Source organism: Chiloscyllium plagiosum, chromosome 22, assembly GCF_004010195.1.
Source record: "Chiloscyllium plagiosum isolate BGI_BamShark_2017 chromosome 22, ASM401019v2, whole genome shotgun sequence".
In the NCBI taxonomy this organism is placed as follows: Eukaryota; Metazoa; Chordata; class Chondrichthyes; order Orectolobiformes; family Hemiscylliidae; genus Chiloscyllium; species Chiloscyllium plagiosum.
This window is the reverse complement of record NC_057731.1, coordinates 14700768-14724441: the sequence shown is the minus strand read 5'-3', so window position 1 is coordinate 14724441 and position 23674 is coordinate 14700768.

Below are 23674 nucleotides of genomic sequence, written 5' to 3'. Positions count from 1 at the left end.
TCAAAACTGACATCTCAAATAACAGAAACAAAAACAGAAATTGCTGGAAAAGTTCAGGTCTGGCAACATCTGTGAAGAGAAATCACAAAGTTAATGTTTCGGGTCAAATGACTCTTCGCTAATCACCCCATTCTCAGTTCTTTCGGTTTTTATCTCAAATAACAGTCCTTGATGTAGTTTTCGGCATAGTCATCTGCTCGGAGGTGGCTGAATAAGCTCAGGTTTGTTTCTGTTGTTAATATTTAATTTAATTCATACCATACACATTGTCTAAAATATCACAAAATTATTTGGGAGTGCAGAATATTCTTTGTCTCCACAGTTAGATATCTGGTAAAAAATATTCAGTGCCAAGTTACTACATGTCAAATTCAGACTGGCCCATGGATCAATCAATTCTTTAGTGCCAATATCAATGAAGTTACATTGAACTCAATATTGGGGCAGAGTAGAAATGAAAGAATAGGCAGAATGAATGAGTGGCTTGAGAGATGATGCAGGAGGGAGGGGTTCAGATTTTTGGGACATTGGGACCCATTCTTGGGGAGGTGGAACAATTACAGATTGGAGAGTCTACACCTGGGCAGTCTGGAACCAATGTCCTAGGGGGTGCTTTTGCTAACGCTGTTGGGGAGGGTTTAAATTAATGTGGCAGGGGCATGGGTTTCAAATGAGAAGATTGATAGACAGTAAGGAGATACTAACTAAAGTCTGTACGGAACTAGATAATGAAGTCAGTGTGACTAAGGATAAGCGTAGACTGGAAGCAGATGATGTAGCAAAGGGACAGATGGTCTGATGCGCATTTGTTTTAATGCGAGAAGTGTAATAGGTAAGGCAGATGAACTTGGGGCTTAGATTGGTACCTATGATGATATTGCTATTACTGAGACTTGGTTGAGAGAAGGGCATGATTGGCAATTAAATATCCCAGGATATAGATGACAGCGAGGGAGGTAAAGGGGGTGTAGTAGTTGCATTACTGGTCAGAGAGGATATCGCAGCTGTGCTGAAGGAACTCACTATGGAGGACGTGAGCAATATGGGCAGAGCTCTGAGATAGAAGGCTGCGGTAACAATATTAGGACGCTGTTACAGGCCTCCCTACAGCCAACGTTTGAGAGAGGTACAAATATGTAAACAGACTATGGAAAGAGGTCGAGGTGGAGCGGAATTTGTAAAGAGCATCCAGGAGAGTTTTATAGACCAGTATGTAAATATTGCAACTCAGGAAGGGGCCATACTGCAGCTGGTGTTGGGGAATGAGCCCAGCCAGGTGGTTGAAGTTTTAGTTGGGGATTACTTTGGGAATAGTGATCACAATTCCACTCATTTTAGAATACTCCGGACAAAGGTGAGAGTGGTCAGAAAGGAAGGGTGCTACATTGGGGCCAACTATAGCAAAATTTGGCAGGAGCTAGGGAATGTGGATTGGGAGCAGATGTTTGAAGGTAAATCCACCTATGATATGTGGGAGATTTTTTAAAGAGATGTTTATTAGAGTGCAGGACAGACATTTCCCTGTGAAATTGAGGGATAAGAATGGCAAGATTAGGCAACTATGGATGACAGGTGAAATTGAGACTAGCTAAAAGGAAACAGGAAGCATATGTAAGGTCTAAGCAACTGAAAACAGACGAAGCTTTGAAGAATATTGGGAAAGTAGGACCAATCTGAAATGAGGAATTAGAGGGCTAAAAGGAATCATGATATATCTTTGGCAAACAGGGTTAAGGAAAATCCCAAAGCCTTTTATTCATATATAAGGTGCAAGAGGATAACTAGAGAAAGGGTTGGCCCACTCAACGACAAAGGAGGAAAGTTATGCATGGAGTCAGAGAAAATGGGTGAGATTCTTAATGAGTACTTTATATCTGTATACATCAAGGAGAGGGACATGATGGATGTTGTTATGACACGGGGTAAACCATTCTGCTAACTTAAACCTGAAACACAGAAGCTCACCTTGCGCCATAATCTGTTAAATTTCAAGAGGCAAAGAACTATCCCAGATGTCATTATTTAAAGTAAAAAGTAACAATTTTATTCTTTAAGTCCAAAAGAAAACATTAAACAACTATTTACAACTCCTTTCTATTAAACCTATCTTTTAACTCCCCTCTACAATACTGGTCTGATTTTTAAAAAAAAAATTCTAATTAAAATTTCCAAAAAATCCAACTTTCAAATCTTGTCTTTGTATCTTCCTATGCAGATTTTCCTCTTGCCTTTTCTACAGTATTCTGCTTCACAGGTCTTTCATATGAATAGGTACTCTTCAGAGGGCTATTCATCCAGCAGTCGATACTTGTTGGCGCTTGGCAGTTCTCCCCCTAACTGTTCAAAATGTCCAGTTTTATACCCCAAAACATCAGATCATTTCATTGGTTTTGATGTCATCAAAAATATTATATTTTAAATTCGATTGGATTTTGGTATCTTGGGGCGTAATTTAAACTGGCTGAATTTTAATTTGTTTTTGTTCCATAGCAACACAACACCAACTATTTGTTTCAACCCAGTGTTACATTTTTACCTTGTTCAGGACACTGTTTTCAGGAAGTCCTTTTCGACTCTCTCAAAGGTTCAGTGCACACCAACGCCTTCATAACAATGTTGAGGCTAGGGATAGATGTTTGATTACTCTAGGTCAAGTCAGCATAAGGAGGGAAGAAGTGTTGGGTATTAAGGTGTACTAGTTCTCTGGTCTGGATGGGATCTATCCCCGGTTACTGAGGGAAACAAGAGGGACTAGCTGGGGCCTTAACAGATGTCTTTGTACACCTTTGAACATGGATGAGGTCCCAGAGAACTGGAGAATTGCTAATGTTGTCCCCTTGTTTAAGAAGGGTGTCAGGGATAATCCAGGTAATTATAGACTGTTGAGCCTGAAGTCAGTGGTAGGGAAGCTACTGGAGATAGGATCTATTTACATTTGGAAGAAAATGGGCTTATCAATGATAGTCAACATGGTTTTGTGCAGGGAAGATCATGTCTTACCAACTTAATAGAATTCTTTGAGGAAGTGATTGGTTGATGAGAGAAAGGCTTGATATGTCATATACATGGGCTTTAGTAAGGCATTTGATAAAGTTGCCCATGGTAGGTTGATGGAGAAATTGAAGTTGCATGGGGTCCACGGTACACTAGCTAGCTAGATAGAAAACTAGCTGGGCAGCTGGAGACAGAGTAGTAGTGGAAGGGAGTTTCTCAAAATGGTGAACTGTGACCATTGGTGTTCCACAGGGATCCATATTGGGACCACTGCTGTTTGTAATGTACATAAATGATCTGAAGAAGGTATAGGTGGTCTGATTAGCAAGTTTGCAAGTGACACTAAGACTGATGGAGTAGCAGTAAAGGAGACTGTCAGAGAATGCAACAGAATATGGATAGATTGGAGAGCTGGGCAGGGAAATGGCAGATGGATTTCACAATGGGCAAATGCGTGGTGATGCATTTTGGAAGATCCAATTCTAGAGCAAACTATACAATAAATGGAAAAGCCCTGGGGAAAATTGTAGAGAGAGATCTGGATGTTCAGGTCCATTGTGCCCTGAAGGTGGCAATGCAGGTCGATAGTAGTCAAGAAGGCCTATGACATGTTTTCTTTCATCGGACAGGGCATTGAGTACAAGCATTGGCAGGTCATGTTCCAGTTGTTTAGGACTTTGGTTCGGCCACGTTTGGAATACTGCATACAGTTCTGGTTGCCACATTACACAAAGGGTGTACAGGGTACAGGGAAAGTTCAACAGGATGTTGCCTGGTATGGAGGGCACGCTGTGAAGAGAAGTTGAGTAAATTAGGATTATTTTCATTAGAAAGATGGAAGTTGAGGGGGGACCTGATTGAGGTCTACAGAATCATGAGAGGTGTAGACAGGGTGGATATTAAGAAGATTTTTCCCAGAGTGGGGTCTCATTTACTAGGGGTCACGAAGTGGGTGTAGAGACTTATCGTTGCGGAAAATGTTCAAGGGAGGTTTGCATGGAAAGCTCTTTACTCGGATGATGGTCAGTGCCTGGTATGTGTTGCCAGCAGAGGTGATAGAGGTGGGCATGATAGCGTTATTTAAGGTGTATCTAGACAGTTGCAAGAATGGACAGGGAGCAGAGGGATATAGATCCTAAGAAAATAGGCGGCAGGTTTAGATAGAGGATCTGGCTCGGTGTGGGCTTGGAGGGCTGAAGAGCCTGTTGCTGTGCTGTAGTTGTTTTAACCAGTTTCCACCAGCAAGTTTTTGAAATGTGAAATATCTGACCCTCTAGAAACAATGGCCAACAGGTATATGGTTATTGAACCAAGGTCTTTTTCTTTAACTCTTCTGAGATTCCTATTCAGGAAACATTTTTAAAATATAACACACAAGGTAAACTCTTGATATGCTGAAATTTTCCAAGACAATAATAGCCTCAACTCTAACTACATAATGTAGTCACTAACTGACTTCTGAATTTGGACACATCTGCCATTAAAGGGTGCTTTTTAAATACAAGTGTTTCAAGATTTATTTTCCGCAATGATAAGTCTCTACACCCACTTCAGATGTAAGCAAGCAATCCTCTGGGGATTCCCCTTGAAACACTTCCAGTCCCCTCTAGTTCGAGAAAGAAGAGAAACTTCCAAAACTACAGCCCATTCTACCAGAATAAGATTGCAAAGTGAAATAATTATAAATGGTTGGTGATGAAAATAGAGGAAGTAAAATTGCAATATGAATCTAAAATGCATAAAAGCTTGAAGTGAATGCAATAAGAAGAAACCATTAGTGGAACAAAGTTCCAAAAAAAAGCAAACTTGTTGTTCTAAGTAGACTGACAAAAGTTGCATCATGGCATTAGCTTGGCCTTTAGGCTGAAACAAATGACTGGTGACGTGGGCAGAATATTATTTGCTGAAGAGGCGTGGTTTCAAGTGCAGATAATGATTAAAGCCCTGAAAAGTGACACAAGTTGGAAAGCCAATAGTCCTGTCCATTTCTGGCATTAATCTGTGCATTTGCAGGCAAGTGAAAAATGCCCTGTGAGGTTGTGGAATGTTGTGTAAATTATTAAGATATTTAAATCCCCCATTCAGTCAGGATTTAGTTCGGCCTTCTGGTACCCATTATATAGGTATCCTAAGAGATGGAAATGTGTTGCTGGAGAAGCGCAGCAGGTCAGGCAGCATCTAGGGAACAGGAGAATCGACATTTCGGGCATTAGCCCTTCTTCAGGAATCTTCGGGCTAATGCCCGAAACGTCGATTCTCCTGTTCCCTAGATGCTGTCTGACCTGCTGCGCTTCTCCAGCAACACATTTCCATCTCTGATCTCCAGCATCTGCAGACCTCATTTTCTCTTCATAGGTATCCTAAGCTCTATCCTAAGACAATGAGTGCCAGATTGTTCATTGAATTAGAAAAGCTTAAAGGCCTTTAAGTAGTGAAATTGCACAGCTTCTAGACAGCTTGTATAGAGTCAGAGAGATGGACAGCACAGAAACAGACCCTTCGGTCCAACCCGTCCATGCTGATCAGATATCCCAACCCAATCTAGTCCCACCTGCCAGCACCTGGCCCATATCCCTCCAAACCCTTCCTATTCATATACCCATCCAGATGCCTTTTAAATGTTGCAATTGTACCAGCCTCCACCACTTCCTCTGGCAGCTCATTCCATACATGTACCACTCTCTGAGTGAAAATGTTGCCTCTTAGGTCTCTTTTATATCTTTCCCCTCTCACCCTAAACCTATCCCCTCTAGTTCTGGATTCTCCCACCCCAAGGAAAAGACTTTGTATATTTATCCTATCCATGTCCCTCATGATTTTATAAACCTCTATAAGTTCACCCCTCAGCCTCTGACACTCCAGGGAAAACAGCCCTAGCCTCTTCAACCTCTCCCTATTGCTCAAATCCTCCAACCCTGGCAACATTCTTGTAAATCTTTTCTGAATCTTTTCAAGACTCACAACATATTTCCGATAGGAAGGAGACCAGAATTGGACACACTATTCCTACCAACGCCCTGTACAGCCGCAACAGGACCTCCCAACTCCTGTACTCAATACTCTGACCAATAAAGTATGAAAGGTTTCTGCTTACAGTACTTCGTACAAGAGCCTACTTTCACTGCTTCATCGTTTTTTTAAACCTTTTAGCAGTCATTTGACTTTCATTGAAGTTTACTTACCTTGGTTCGATCTTACCTACTGTTAGCCTTCACTGTGGCATGGGAAAAGCTTATGTAACTGTAAACATCATTCTTTTTATGAGGAACATGAGGATCAGCAATACCAGTACCAACAGCACCAGTAAATTAACCAGCACTAAAGGCACCAGAAGCCTAACCAATACCAACAGCAGCAGACGTCTCACCAGCACCTGCAGGAACAACAGTAGCTTACTTTTCTGAGTCCCAAGACAATATCTTGTTCAAAGTTCCTTCACCTGGAGAAGCAATCTTTACAGCCATGACTTCAATCTCAGTTGGGTGATTCAAATTCAGGCAATTAAGTAGAGTTGGATTTTTTTTAAAAACGTAGACCTCCATCCTGTTCACTAATATCCTTTTGCAGAACAATCTGCCATCCTTACCAAGTATGCCCTATATGTAGCTCTTGATTAACAGAAATATGTCAGGTCTCTGAATTGGCCTAGTATTTATTCAGAGAGAGATTTGGGTGACAAGAAGTAAACAATTGGATTGGGCAATTGTGACCAGTCATCGATGCCAAGGTTCATCAGCTGATGTGCACTCTGATTAGATCCTGGTTAGGTGAATAACTTCAGGTCTTTGGATTGCTGTAAGGGCTTTTGGGGTGGGGTGGGGGTGGTGGGTAGGATTTTTCTGTGTGCGCGCGTGCGGTAAACATAACTGAAGTCTGAAGAAAAGTGAGTTATTTTCTCCTGAAGGTGTGTCACAAAATATATGAATAAGTTGATCAAAATAACTATCCAAATGGGGGGAGGCGTGGAGAGATGGTGGTCATAGAATCGTGGAAGTGTACAAAACAGAAAAAGGCTCTTCAATCCATTGAGTCTCTGTAGGCATATTGTGTGCAATTCTGGTCTCCTTCCTATTGGAAAAATGGTGTGAATCCTGGAAGGGTTCAGAAAAGATTTACAAGGATGTTGCCAGGGTTTGAGGATTTGAGCTATAGGAAGAGGTTGAATCGACTAGGGCTGTATTCCCTGGAGTGTTGGAGGCTGAGGGGTGACCTTATAGAGGTTTATAAAATTATGAGGGGCATGGATAGGAAAAATAAGACAAAGTCTTTTCCCTGGGGTGCGGGAGTCCAGAACTAGAGGGCATAGGTTTAGGCTGAGAGGGATATAGGTCAGCTGCTGGCAGGTTGGACTAGATTGGGTTGGGATATCTCGTTGGCATGGATAAGTTGGACCGAAGGGTCTGTTTCCGTGCTGTACATCTCTATGACTCTAAGGTGGCTAACCAGCCTTTCAAGGGCAGTTAGTGATGGGCAATAACTGCTGGCTGTATAAGTGATAGCCACATACTGTGAACCAATTGAAAAAAGTTGCATCTCTTGGAACTGTGTTTATTTTTAGACAATGTATTTATAATTATTTATAGACAGTGAATTTGTAATGCTGGTCGAACCAACCCAAGAAAAAATATGGGGCTTCGCATATTTCACACCCTTCACCATTAACAAACAGAGTGACCCCCCCCCCCGTATCCGTGGAATCATTTTCCACTGTTTCAGTTACCCGTGGTTTACCACAGCCTGAACATATTAAAAGGACCCTTCCAGAACCAGGGACCAGGGGCTGCCGGAAAGGTAAATTTCCCATTTAAATGAATGGGTTCTCTCCTGTCCATGGTTTCAGACTTCTGTAGTAGGTCTTGGAACATATCCCCTGCGAGTACAGGGGGACAACTGTACTTTTAAAAACTTAAAAATGGTTTTGTAGCAATATATGCCTACTGTTCCCTCAACATGTCTCTGTTAGAATGAACAGGATGGTACATCCCTTGCATATATCTGCCATCTGGATGCTTGGCCACATATTCCCTGCCTAATATGCACATGCACAATAGTGTATGAAAGTAGAAAATCTCCCCAGTAGTTTGGATAACCTTCTAATGTTTTTCTGCTTTGTACCAATCACAAACTGCTACTGTGTCTTTAAGCCATATAAATTTATTTTAATAATAAAATCATTATTTAACTTACTAATAAATATATTTTATTCACTGTGATGTTTTCATCTGTGTAATTCTAATCTCAATGTATTTTCATGTATTTCCTGAACTTATGAGGAAAATACAAGGCAATGTGTCGTAAGTGGAGAAAAGGAATATGTTTAGATTGTACTGACAAAGAGCCGGCAAAGCCACAATGAGCTGCATACCTCAGAACTCATAGCTGTAGATCTAGAAAAATTCTCAAATGGTGGCAAAATATGTGCATGTTGTTTGCATAACCGAAGTGCGGTTTCTCTGGTTCTTTCTCATCTGCAAGTAAATCAAAAAAAGACAAAACTCCTTTTCAAGATGACAGTATCCCCTTTAAAACTATGACAAGATCCATAGAGTGGAATGAAAGCCGTGCAGTACGTGAGGAGACCAATTATCTGGCTTCAGTTCAGGAGAGCTTTGCCAGTTCAAGGAAACAGCATTTAGTCACACAACGGTGAACCGGAATTACAGGCAATTACTTGAAATAACTGCCTATGACTGCTTTGTCTGCATATTCTTAGAACATATGTTATTAGAATGTTAGTTCTTTATATTTTCCATATTTGGAATACACAATGCAGATGAATATTTATTAATGATTATATAATCTAGCATACAAATATTTTCCTTTGTGATATTTTAAGAATCGTAGGTCAAAGAAGTACAGGAGGTAAAATATCAACATGGTTCAAATTGGTATATTATTAACCAGCTAGTATTCAATGTCCAAGAAAATAGAAAATCCTACTCCAATTTTAATTTATGAATACAAGAAGCTGAAATGTTAGTGTTGGACGTGACTTTGTTTAACTTTGTGTGACTATCTTGTACTGACATGTTATTTGCATAATTTAAAAAATATTTAATTGTCATTGCAGATTCAGATTTCAAGTGACATCAGATATGTTGACAATTGCACATGCAAACATAGGCATAGATCCACCAACACAGCAGCACTGAAATGTTTCTCATGTTGTAAACTGAGCAGTTTCTCCACTCATTGTGGGAATATGTATTATACTTGTTTTGGAATTTACTTTCTCCCTTGTCTTTCACTGCCCTAGCAAGCAAGCAGACATCCAGACTACAATCATTTTGCACACAGCTGTTTGAATGAGTCCAAGAGCAGCATAGATTTGTCTTGTCTTCAGATAGGTCCTTTTTGCAGAGAGAATTCCAAAAAGAATAACCCACTAATCATCGAATGCTGACAAAAGGGGGTCATTTTGCTAAGAGTTGTCAGTACAGACCCCAGAGCAACTTGCCTAGTTCCACTCCTCCATCTTTTTCCCATAATCTTGCAAATGTTTTTGCTATCAATAAATATTAAATCATTTTTTGAAAACTTTAAATGATTGTACCTCCACCAGATGCTGACATGGTACATTGCAAGTTTTAAACATTCACTGGTCAAAAGAGGTTTTCCTTATTTCACTGTTGCTTCTTTTTTCCAATTGCCTTAACGCTGTGTCTTCTAGTCCTTGATCCTTTCACCAATGGAACAGAGTCTCTATCATTACACTGGTTGCAGGGACCGGAACCAGGACCGATCCTGCAAAGATGCCTTACCAACTGAGTCAGAAATTATGTTCCATGCAGTGCAACACCCACGTTAACATCACTCTCAATGTAGGTTTCACCTACCACAACATACAATAGTTGGCCATAGCACCTCTTTACCCTCAGAGGAACCACCAGCAAAGCCTCCTCATACACCCTTCACTAGCTCATTTACTGACATTGAGTTAGGGGAGTGCTACTTTACCTAGAATACAATAAGTTTATGGTGAGCACTTCAAAGTAGCTATTGAAGAAGAGATACTCTTCTTCAATTGCTGGCATTTGGAGGACTGCCAGAGACCAGGCACCTGCTCAGCCACAGGCAGAAGAGGACCCTGTGCTGTTGGCCACTCTGACTTCATAAAAATGCACAAGTGCATATAGGAACAGCAAATGGCTTTGAGTGGTCAATAACCATCATAGCACAATGGCTGCAGAAACACTGCACACCATGGGGGACCTTGTTGCATCGTCCACACGATTGACTGCCATGGAGTGTCAGGTCACTCAATCCATCATTCTAGCCATTTGTCCTCATTACCATAATAAAAAGGAGGAGGACCTGGGCCTTATCCTCAAGGGACCCTTTCTTCATAAGGCAACAGGGTGTTGTCACTTGGTACCTGGCTGAAGGAGGAACTGCACTCAGGCCTGTGGGATTCCAAGCTGGGGAGGGTGCAGTTGCCTCTGGCAAGAATGTCTATGGCCTTTAGACAAAAATGCTTCCAGGATCAGCCAACTGAAACTTCAAGGCCAGTAGGCTACATTGTATGGTAGGCTCCCACCACCCCAGCTATGGACCCAGGAACTACACTGAGATATGATGATAAAGAATAACTTTTGAGGGCACATTAGTGTCACAAGTGACAGTTGATTGAAAGTAGTTCTCATGTTTATAAATTTATGTTCACTTTCGACTATCATCTGTCTGCGTGAGCATCCGTATAGCCAAAAATGCAAACTTGGATGTCTTGAGGCCATCCATGCGTATCCTTAAATGATGTTGCATGGACCAAGGTGTGTAGTGAGCAGCTGCTGCAGCATTAGCATGTGGTAGGTGAATCACAGATGCTTGCGGCTTTAGCAACTGGGTACCATCTTTTCAGGTGCATCAAAATTACTATTACATCACAGCCATTAATTAGGTTCAGCTGTCAGCCTGTATGAAATGGTCAGGAAGACTTGGGCGATGGAGTTGGACTGCACACTGTGGCTAATGCCTAAGAGTCAAAAGAAATCCTGAGCTCACAAGTGTGTTTCCATAGTGTTGCCCTTTGACGGATCTCACGTAGCTCTAACTTGTAGGCCCTTCAGTCATGGATGGCAGGGTATGCCAACTATTTTGAATGTAATTGCATCCATTTCGTTTCCATTCTGTGGTTGTGATTTACAGTCTGATGGAAGGCAATAGCACCTGTTCCTCCGGCCATGTGTTTCTGGTCTACTTGGCTGTGTAGGTGAAGCCCAAATGTCAACATTCCCTTCCTGGTAGCCTTCATCATCAAATTCGTGGACATTGTATCTCTGCAAGTCCTCAGCTGATTCTGCCTCTGCCCACAGCCCCAGACATATGACGTGTTCACTGTGCTACTCTGCCAGCTCACAAAAAATTAACAAGGTGTCATCCCCACATAACTCTTTATCCACCTTTGATCTATCATCACCACCCTATATGTTATATTTCAATCCCAACAGCCACCTCTCCAATAATATTGTAATCCCCTCTATATCCCAGTATTCTGCCTCTACTCTCCCCACTATTGTTCCTCAACTTCTCTCCTGCAACATCAGCTCCCTGAAAATTCTGTCCTTTCTTGATCTTTAGTGAATGGAACTGCCAGACTAACTATGGCTCATCCTCTTGAGCAACATAACAGGACAGTCCTGAATGATGAGTGACAAGACCCCTGATTTATATCTTTACAACTCCCCCAACCATGTTTCAGCAACTCCCTGGGCTGACTGCATTGATCCCACAGGGCTTTAAGCAGTACATGCCTCCTGAATATGAGCACCTTGACTGGACACATGACCAGCCCAATTTCCTAGACTGGTATCAGGGCCTGTTTTTTTTTATTGTGCTAGGATTCCCTAATGACAGGTACCTTCCTTGATATCAGTAAAGATCACTCCCCTAATACTTTGAGACGTGTCTGTTTGTTTGTAACACATGAAGTGCATTTGTAGTGTCCCCGGGTGACAATGGTGCAGTTGATATAACAATGTGCCATACAACAATATATACATCCCTTGATTAATAATGATTAACAACTGTGACAAGCTACCTGGATTTCTATTAGTACTCAACAACAAAGAACGACATCATTACTGTGAGTTTGTAAGCTCTGGCTCAGGGAACAACGTACATAAAGGCAAGGATGATATGAGCATCCAAATAGCGTTAAGTGAGAGTGCTAAGAAAGCAAGTGAGCAGCCTGGCGATGCTATCTGAACCAATCCATAAGCTGAATGCCTGGCTGTGCAAAGTGGCCTCAGCAGCTTATCAGTGATAGTTACCAGTATGCTATAAAGTGCATTATGAGGTAATGCAGTATTGTGCAAGTGCGTCAGAGATGAGTATTGACAGCAGGGAGAGGCTGGCATGTGTTAGATGCCAGGGGCCATGGATGTGTGGTGAGTGCCTTGCAGTCAGACAATAAAGGAGAGATGTATCAGCTAGACTGAATGTAAATCTGGGGTATTCTTGGCAGGCATCAGTGAGGGGAGTGAGGTTTTAGGGGCCTGGATTTAAAAGATTGAGAGGGTGGAAGGATTAAAGGAGTGTGAGGTATGACCTTGATGAGGGTATCTCTGATGAGCAAAGGAGACTAACAATGGATGTCCATAATTACCCCTCCTTTTCTGACATCAGGCCATGCAGCTAAAGCTGTGTTGCCTACCTAATTGGCATGCGCATCTGATTGTCACAGGTAAAATAGCTGTTAGGGTGTGATGAGACACTCAAATCGACATTTATTGACCACTTAGATGTATCTAATAGGTCTAAACAAGAACAGGCAGATGAGCAATTCCCTGAGTACCCACCACCACCCATCAAATTGGAGACAGATCAGGATGGGGTTGTAAGATTACAGGCAAGCTTTATGTTGTACTTTAAGAGACCCTGGCCTTCAAACTGTCTGGCAAGGGCAAAAAACTTCTGCCCAATTCCTCCAGGTTTTGTAACATCTGCAAGTGTTAAAATTGTGCTCTGCACACTCAAATCTCGAATACTCATGTGCCTTTTACCAATCTTGACTGTATTGACTGTAACAGAAATACGTTGGCATACCAATCCACTGCTCATGATGAAAATGTGCAGCAGACAGTCATAGAGACATATAACACGGAATCAGACCCTTCGGTCCAACTCATCCATGTCAACCATTTATCCTAAATAAATCTAATCCCATTTGTCAGCATTTAGCCCATATCCCTCTAAACCCTTCCTATTGATATACCCATCCAGATACTGTTTAAATATTGTAAGCCTCAAGCGGCCACCACTTCCTCGGCAGCTCGTTCCATACGTGCACCATACTCTGTGTGAAAAAGCTTCCCCTTATGTCCCCTTTAAATTTTTGCCCTCTCACCTTGAATCTGTATTCTCTAGATTTGGACTTCCCCACCCTGGGGACAAGTCCTTGTCTATTTATCCAATCCATGCCTCTCATAATTTTATAAACCTCTATAAGGTCACCGCTCAGCCTCTGACTCTCCAGGGAAAATAGCCCCAGCCTAGTCAGCCTCACCCTGTACCCCAAACCGTCCAATCCTGGCAAAATCCTTGTCAATCTTTTCTGAACCCTTTCAAGTTTCACAACATCTTCCTCTAGGAGGGAGACCAGGATTGCACAAAATATTCCAAAAGTGCCCTAACCAATGTCCTGTACAGCCATAACATGAGTTCACAACTTCTATGGTCAATGCACAGACCAACAAAGGCAAGCATACCAAACACCACCTTCACTATCCAAGATATTTGTTCAGCAACACTCCCCAGGACCTTACTGTTAAAGTGTATAAGTCCTGCCCTGATATGCCTTTCCAAAATGCAGCACTTCAGATTTATCTAAATTAAATTCCATCTACCACTGCTCAATCTGTTTACCCATCTGATCAAGATTCCGTTGTACTCTGAGGTAACCTCCCTTAGCTGTCTACTGCACCTTTAGTTTCAGTGTCATCTGCAAACTTACTAACTATACCTCCTATGTTCGCATCTAAATCATTTATATAAATGACAAAAAGCAGTGGACCCAGCATCAATCCTTGAGGCACACTGCTGGTCACAGGCTTCCTGTCTGAAAAGCAACCCTCCACCACCACCCTTTGTCTTCTACCTTTGAGCCAGTTCAGTATCCAGATAGCTAGTTTTCCCTCTATTCCTGATGAAGGGTTTATGCTCGAAACATCGACTCTCCTCCTCGGATGCTGCCTGACTTGCTGTGCTTTTCCAGCATCACACTTCTTGACTCTCCCTTTATTCAACGTGATCTAACCTTGCTAACCAGTCTACCGCGAGGAACCTTGTTGAATGCCTTACTGAAGACTATGTAGATCAGATTTATCACTCTGCCCGCATCAATCCTCTTTGTTACTTCTTCAAGTTAGTGAGACATGATTTCTCACGCACAAAGCCATATTGACTATCCCTAATCAATCCTTACCTTTCCAAATACATGTAAATCTTGTCCCTCAGGATTTCCTCCAACAACTTGCCCAACACCGATGTTAGACTCATTGGTCTATAGTTCCCTGGCTTTTCCTTACCACCTTTCTTAAATAGTGGCACCACATTAGCCAAACTCCAGTCTTCTGGCACCTCGCCTGTGGTTATCAATGATACAAATAGCTCAGCAAGGGGCTCAGCAATCACCTCTCTAGCTTCCCACAGAGTTCAAGGATACATTTGATCAGTTCCCGGGGATTTATCCACTTTTATGCGTTTTAAGACATCCAGCACCACCTGAAATATGTACATTTTTCAAGATATCACTATTTCCTCACATTCTCTATCTTCCTTAACCTTCTCCACAGTAAATACTGATGCAAAATACTTATTTAATATCTCCCCTGACCTGCAGTTCCACTCATTGGTGGCCTTGCTGATCTTTAAGGGCCGCTATTCTCTCCCTAGTTACCCTTTTGTCCTTAATTTATTTCTAGAATCCCTTTGGATTTTTTTTACTCTATTTGCCAAAAATATGTCATGTACCATTTTTGCCCTCCTGATTTACCTATGTTCCTACTGCCTTTATCCTCTCCTAGGAAATTAATCAAATTCTGCTGTCAATTACTGACACATGCTTCCTTCTTATTCTTGACCAAAACCTTAATTTCTCTAATTATCCAGCATTCCCTATACCTCTAAGCCTTGCCCTTCACCCTAACAGGAACATACTGTCTCTGGATTCTCATTTTCCAATCATCCTTTTAGCTACAAACATCCATCCCCAATCAACTTTTGAAAGTCCTTGCCTAATCCTGTCACAATTGGCTTTCCCCCAATTTAGAATTTAACTTTTGGATCTGGTCATTCCTTTACCTTCACTAATTTAAGACTAATCACTATTTGAAGACTAATAGAGTTATGGTCACTGGCCTCAAAGTGCTCCCCCATTGACACCTCAGTCACTTGCCCTGCCTTATTTCCCAAGAGTAGGTCAGGCTTTGACCCTTCTGTTGTAGGTACATCCACATACTGAATCAGAAAATGTTCTTGTACACACTTAACAAATTCCTCTTCATCCAAGTCTTTAACACTATGTCCCAATCTATGTTTGGAAAGTTACAATGTTCAACCATTACCACCCTATTATTCTTACAGATAACTGAGATCCCCTTACAAAATTATTTGTCAATTCCATTCAAATGACGTCCCTGGATGTATTATCAGGAATAGCCTCCCTAAATAAAGCCGTAATGTTATCCTTAATCAAACACGTCATTCCTCCTCCTCTCTGGCCCCATTTTCAATCCTTCCTATAGTATCTACATCCTGAAACATTAAACTGTCTGTCCTGTCCATCTCTGAGCCATGTCTCTGTAATTGCAATTGATCTCGAGTCCCATGTTCCTAACCATTCCCTGAGTTAAATGTCCTCACCTGTTAGGCTTCTTGCATTAAAATAAATGCAGATTAATTTATCAGTTCTACCTTATTCTCTACTTTGTTCCTACCTGTCCTGTCAGTTTGACTTACTCCTTTTCCCACTGTAGCAGTCTCAGACTGATCTCTTTCCTCACAATATCCCTGGGTCCCTCCCATCCACCTTATTAATTTGAATCTTCCAGAGCATCTCTAGCAAATCTCCCTGCCAGCATATTAGTCCCTTCCAATTCAGGTGCAATCCATCCTTCTTATACAGGTCACTTATACTCCAGAAGACATTCCAATATCCAAAAATGTGAATACTTCTCCTTTGCACCAACTCCTCAGCCACACAGTCATCTGTTCTATCCTCCTATTCCTACCCTTACTAGCTTGTGGCACTGGGAGTAATCCAGTTATTACTACCCTCGAGGATCTACATTTTAACTTCCTGTCTAACTTCCTGTATTCTCTCCTCAGAAACTCATTCTTTTCTCTTCCTACGTCATTAGTTCTGATGTGTACAATGACTTCCTGCTGGTCTTTCTCCATTGAGATTATTCTGCACCTTTTCTGAAGTATCTTTGATCCTGGCTTCAGGGAGGCAATACACCATTCTGACGTCTCACTGTCAGCCACAATCATCTGTCTGTGCCTCTGACAAGAGAGTCCCTTATCACAATCGATCACTTGGAACCTGGCACACCCCTTGTTACATTAGAGCCAGTCATTGCTAGATTTCTCTGAGAGTCCTTCACCCCTACATTTTCCAAAACAGCATACTTGTTTGAGATGGAGATAGCTACAGGAGACTCCTGACTACCCATCTCTACCTTTCCTGGAGGTTACCTGTATACCTGACTCTATCTTTGGTTTATTTCCCTTCCTGCAACTGCCATCCATCCCATCCCATACCTCCTGTATATTCCTCATTGCCTTTAACTGCCAGTCCAGCTGATCCACGCAATCTGATAGGATTCATAACCAAACACACTTCCTGCAGATATAATCAGTAACACAGAACCTCTCCCTGATCTCCCACATTCAACAGGAAGACCACATCACTCTACTAAAGGCCATCTTTGTACCTTAACAATCAACAGACCTAGAAAATAACAAAGTCTTACATCTCTAAAAACATTGCTCCAGGCTAGCTTAGTACCTATGTTTTTATATTTTCAAAGTTTAATCAAGAGACAGATCTCATAACAATATATAATCAAAAAACCCGACTCTACTCACTACTGTAGATTTACAAAAGTAAAACAGTAAGGTTACACTTTAAAAAGCCACTTAGCTGCTCTCCTGCTGCGAGCTCCTACACATAGATGTCTTCAAAGTCAGTTATGAATTTCCCTGCTTGTTTGTTTTTCTTAGAATCAACGTGGAACCAGACAGCAAATGCAGCAGCCGTGCTGGTTACTGCTGTGTCAGACAGCACTGTAGGTTCCTTTCTCCATTTGAATCACTGCCCATGTGGTCACTGCTTTGTATCTCTTCCTCCTTTTAAAGTAGCGTTGTTTTGATCTTTCTTTTCCCCAAAGTTTCAAAACAATGCAACAGCTTATAAAACAATAATTACTGCTCCTAGAATTCGAGAATATCAGTTCCAACACTGAAAATACCTCAAAAAGGAGCAGCTCTTACAGCTCCAATTTTTTTTTCCCTCTCGTTCATCTTGGATTAACCAGAACCCATTTGGTAGATTGTTGATCACAGATATATACCAGAAATGTAACAATGGGACAAGTTTAGATGTCTAAATAGGTATGGAAAAGGTTCAACTTTCCAAAATCAGATCAGTGCATGAGACTTTTTTTTTCAGAAAGAGCAATATAATTCTGCTTATTTGTAGATGAAACTTAAATACCAATTGTGCACTGGTTTGGACTTCCGAACTGTCCAAACAAGAGCAAAATACTTGCAATACGTCCTCTGAGTCCATGGGTAGATCCCCTTCTTATTTGGCCCCATCCCTCCCATTACTAACGTTTGACTACCGACAAGCCTACAGCGCACTTCTGGATTTGCTTTGTGTTAGTTGTCAGCTTCTTCTCATGCTCTGCCTTTGCTCATCTTATTTGTCATTTTTTTCATTTCTCTACTGGACCTTCAAAATTCGGCCTGCTTCTAAATTGCATTACCTACTTTAAAAAAGGCAACAATCTTGGAATATGACCTTGGACTTTATTCTGGTTGGATCACCAACAAGCAATTTTTAAAGAAATCTGGAATTAATTATTCTGACAGGATTCATATTTGCCTTGTAGCTCTAATTGATCTAACTTTTTAAATAAACTCTAGTGAAGATAAGACAAGGAGAGTTTGGTTTTATTTTTACATTTATTTGTTAAAAAAATACAGAAGGTCCTGTTCTTGATAGATATGACTATGAACCATACAGAAAGCTGACCAGGTGGTTGATTGGCAAAGGGAGGAGGAGAACTTTACTTTGGTCTCAGGAAGCATATGAGAGAAAGTGAGGGCTGCAGATGTTGGAGATCAGAGCTGAAAATGTGTTGCTGGAAAAGTGCAGCAGGTCAGGCAGCATCCAAGGAACAGGAGAATCGACGTTTCGGGCATAAGAAGGGCTTATGCCCGAAACGTTGATTCTCCTGTTCCTTGGATGCTGCCTGACCTGCTGCGCTTTTCCAGCAACACATTTTAAGTTCAGGAAGCATATGCACTGTTCAATAATAGCAACTGCACTATGACAAAGTTCGCAATTTATAGAAAAATGAGTTTTTTTTACAAGGCCAATTGAAGGACAATAAGAGTCTATATGGGACTGAAGTCATGTGTTGATCAGGGGGTAACATGTTCCCTTCGATTCAGGAATTTGATCCACTTTGGTCTTCACCATGGTCCAATAGCTTTCACATCATATTTCTTTCTTGAGCCAGTCCACAAATTATTTTTTAAAAATCAAAGAATTGCAGATGCTGGAAATCAGAGTTCTGAAGAAGGGTCACTAGACCCAAATGTTAACTCTGCTTTCTCTCCAGAGATGCTGTCAGACCTGCTGAGTTTCTCCAACAATTTCTGATTTTGATGGCATAAATTATTTAGGCCAGTGTACATTATAGAGCTGCGCATTTTAAAAGTCTAACTTCAGTCCCTATTTGCTGCTAATTCCTTTTTTTTTACTCCAAACTGATGACCATAGAAAATCACACTGTCCTCGAGAATTGGTTGGTATTTAGTCATTGATATATGGTAATCACTGTCAGAGGAGCAAAATAGGAGATGTAGATTTACAGCTTCTTTATGCGCACACAGAACAAAATCTCTTTTAGACATAGCAAATGAATCAATTCAGTTAATGGATGTTTATAAATATCATCCAGGCCAGCAACATAGTGATCGTAGATACAGGTATTATTTTTCTACAGGGATAGTTAAAACACTATCTTATGCGAGCTTGTTGAAGGATTACTCTTGCATAATGACACTTATTAATTATTACTGAATCATTCACAGCTATTTATTTAATTTTAAACTTAAGGAAGTAAATTGTATTCACTGTGTGCATTATCTCATGACCTCTGATATTTACAGTTTGCTACATCATAGTGCTTGCCTTTTGGCTGCATGTCTGCTCCAACTGTGCATAACACAGACAAACACTACTCATTAGCAACTTGTTGAAAAACAAGACCCCTTCCTGTATTTTTCTAGTTGTTTAATTATATCATTATTCAAGTCTTCATACATGTTAAATGTCATAGTGTCCACATTTATGTTAAATTAAACAACTTACCTCTGCACATAAATGCTGTCTGTTGTAAATTAATTGCTAACGTTATGTTTTTGTCAAACTGTTATGTCCGCTTCTTTGCTATGATAATTTGCAGCACTCTCATTTACAATGAAACCGCTGATGCAAAACCTGTCAGGATGTAATTACACCGCCGGCCCCCCTTCCACACACACACACCGCCACCTCTCCCCCCCACCCCCAAACCCCAATAAAAGCGATGGCACCTGAAATTTTCATTCCCAAATTTTTCAAATCTGCGCTACTCAAATGTTGATGTTCCTTTCAGGGTCCCTGCAGCAGAGTTGGCATATCAATGACCCACCAACCGACTAAATACTGTTTTTCCTTCTACTAGAATTCTCACATTAACTCTGCAGTCAGTGTTTTCCATTGCACATTACTACTAACCACTGGCCATGATGCTTTCTCCCCTTGTGTCACACAGGTGCCCACAGGATGGTCATGGCTCCTGTTGAGAAACGGATTTCTCCACCTGAAGGCAACTCCTTCTAATGACACTGTAATTACAGGGAAAGATTTATAAGAACTGAAGCCAGATAAGTTTGTGCGAAAAGATGTATGTTTTGGACCATGAAAGGAAGACAGGTATCCATTTCACCCAGAAGGAAATGAGAAAGCTGTATGAACAAGAACAAGAAAACCCTGAAAAATGTGAGAAGCCCACATCTTGATCTTTTTATTTAAGAAAAACAGGAAACCCAAAGGTGGGAAAATCTAATACACAGTCCAGAGATGACTGTTACAGAGAATTAGAATTTTGAAAGCAGTAAATCACTACAAAAAGCCACTAATACAATTTAAGTTTTATTGAATAAATTAAAATGGCATCACAACAATAGTTTAAAAGGACTGGCGAACAAAGAAAGTACTGCATACAATGTAACAGGCTTTACAGCAATTTAAAACACTATTTTGAATAGGCAAATAAAAGCTTAAAGACATGCAGTAAATATGAGTAATAGACTCTTAATTCTGCATGTAAGAAACAAGTTGAACATGTATTGCAGATGTCATTATTATTCTAAAGTTGTATAATATAGTTTATTATTGTTTGTTTAAAACTGAGGAATGTTGTGCTTTATTCTCTCAGTAATTTCCTGGGATCTCACACTATGTTGTTTAAAAAATAAACGTTACTGATACTTAACCGGACAGTAACATGAATTTGGTGGTCTGGCCTGGGATCACAATGTTATGTTGCAATCAGTTTGTTTTAAATGATGGCATGTTGTTTACATTTACTCTATTATATGGACTAAAAACAAACAATGATGGAAAATTAAGCAGGTCAGGTGATTTATGTACAAACAGAAAGAGTTAACCTTTTATCAGAACTCTTGTCAGAACAAAACATTAATCCTATTTCCTATGCCCAAGATGCTAGTTAACCTGCTGAGTGTTTTCATCATTTTCTGATTTTCAGATTACCAGAATCTGTGGTAATTTGAATTAAAGAAGAATATACTTGCATTGGAGATGGCACAGCAAAAGTTCACTAAATTTATCTATGGAATAAGAGGTTTGTTGTATGTAATACATGTGGTATAGAGCACTCAGAATGTCAGAAAGTCTGGAATTAATAGTCTAATAATGTTCATGAATCCATTGTCAATGGTTGGAAAAACCCATCTGGTTCACTCATGCCCTTTCGGGAAGCAAACTGCCATCTTTACCTGGTCTGGCCGACATGTGACTGCAGATCCACAGCAATGTGATTGACTCAACTGATCTCTGGGCAATTAGGGATGGGCAATAAATGCTGCCTAGGCAGTGACACCCTCATCACATGAATGAATAAAGAAAAAAAAGTGTTTTCCAGGATTTCTCCCAACAACGCTGACAGAATGGCAATGTAATTCCAAATCAAGATTGTACGTGACTTGGTTTTGAGCTTGCGGGTGGTGGTGTTCCAATTCATCTGCTGCCTTTGACCTTCTGCATGTTAGTAGGTTTGGAAGATGCTATTGAAGCATTCTCCACTGCCTGTTCCTGAAGGTTTGAGCAGAATTAAGGTAACAATGTTATGCTTCTCTGCTTGGCCTGTAAAATGCAATAAAAATGCTAATCCCAATTGAGAATTTTCTCAAACCAATACTTGGTTAAAAATTTAATAGCGGATCACATGCACATGCTAACCTTGGAGCTAAAACATTGTTGTGCTGTTCAACCACTAACTACCCACTAACAAGTTCACCTTTCTTTATTGCAATTTCTTTTTAAAATATTCTACCATATGTGTAGCAAAATGTGACATCTACTCCATGACATTTTAATTGTTGTGAATGATGCAATTGTAAGACTATTGTGTATAACTATGTAATGAGTTTTGTAATAAATATTCCAGAATATTTCCATTTCAGAGGCTAATTCTGAATTATTTCATTAATACATGCTGTTAACTACTCTATAGTATATTTAGAATGATGAGCTCTTATTTTAACCAAAATTTATCCAGGACATAAATAAAATTCCTCAACTTTTTTTAATTGAAAAAATGTTTATTCTTTACAAAACTATAAAATAGTACAACAATCTCATAGCACAACAACAATAACTAACTATTACTCTACAAAACAAAATCAGAAAAATAAAACTCTACCCATACTACAATTCAATAAATAATTAAACAAAATAATTTAAATTAAATTAGGTTAAATGAAATTACTCCACTCAGCGCAACCCCACCGAAGCTCCCCATCATCAGAAGCATCAGTTAGCTGGAAAGACAGCATGGACAAGTCCTGCAGTTAGGGTCAGAATCATACTGCCCCTCCCAAAAGCTTTTGATTTAGTGAATTTGATTGCCTTGCTTTGAGATTTGCTTGACTTGCTCCTAAATTTGAGTTTTATTAATTTCACTACAACAAGATACTAAATAAGTTCTGCATTATCTGATGTGTATGATTGAGCTTGTCAGGATTCAAGGTCAATATGGCTGGACATTGAGGCCTCCCAGGCAAAACATCCCCTTATTAATTTGCCGTTTATGGACAAAATGAGGACCGTCACAGAGCATTGTAGAAACTCGATCGTCATTAACACAGTTAAAGCATGGAGAATGATGCGAGAAAGCGAGGGCAACTTATATAAAACCTCCCTTTTCACTCCCATAGTAGGAATGCCAGGATTTTGGCCAGAATCAATGGATTCTGGCTTTAGGTTATAGGAGTCCAGAGAAGTCTCCTGTCTGGGAGACTTATTTGAGGGGAGGTCATGATTTCCTTCGATTGGTTGAGATATAAATATGAACAGACACCTCTTTCGTTATTTTCAGATTAGAGACTTTATACAGAAAAAGACTACAATATTGGTTAATGCTTATGTGGAGAGGAGAGTGCTTTGGTCCACAGGTACTCTCTCAATTAGTACCCTCTACAAGTTACTGGGAGGTGGCTTAATCGCTAATGTAAACAACACCAGCGAAAGGGGGCACCCTTGTTGACTGCCTCTACCAATACTAAAATTATCAGACCATATGCCATTAGTAAGGACCACTGCTATAGGATCACTATATAACCCTGCCACACATATGGTGAAGAACCCCCCCAACACCCCCCCCACCCCCCTCCAAAGACCAAATCATTCCAGGACATAAAAAAGGTACAGCCATTCCACCCAGTCAAACGCTTTATCCTGCATCTAGGGAGACTATCAAGCCCTAAATCAACCTCTGCTGGCACGCCTGGACCATGTTCAGCACTCTTCTAATGTTGTTAGAGGATCTACGACTCTTAATAAAACCTGTCTGATCCTCCTTTACAATAGAGGGGCAATAACTTCTCTAACTCAGCAATAGCATTTTAGACAGAATTTTAAAATCCAAGCTTAGCAGCGAGCTGGACCTGTACGAAGCGCAGTCTTCTGGTGCTTGCTCTCTCCTGAGAATAAGGGAGATATTAATTTCTATCAGAATGGGAGGCAGTCCTGACTGTACGAATAACTGCATATGTCCAACATTGGGAAGGCCAACATATTTATAATCTCCTTATAAAACTGACTTGGAAATCCATTTGGGTCAGGTGCTTTACCACTTTGGAGCTGCCTTGCTGCCTT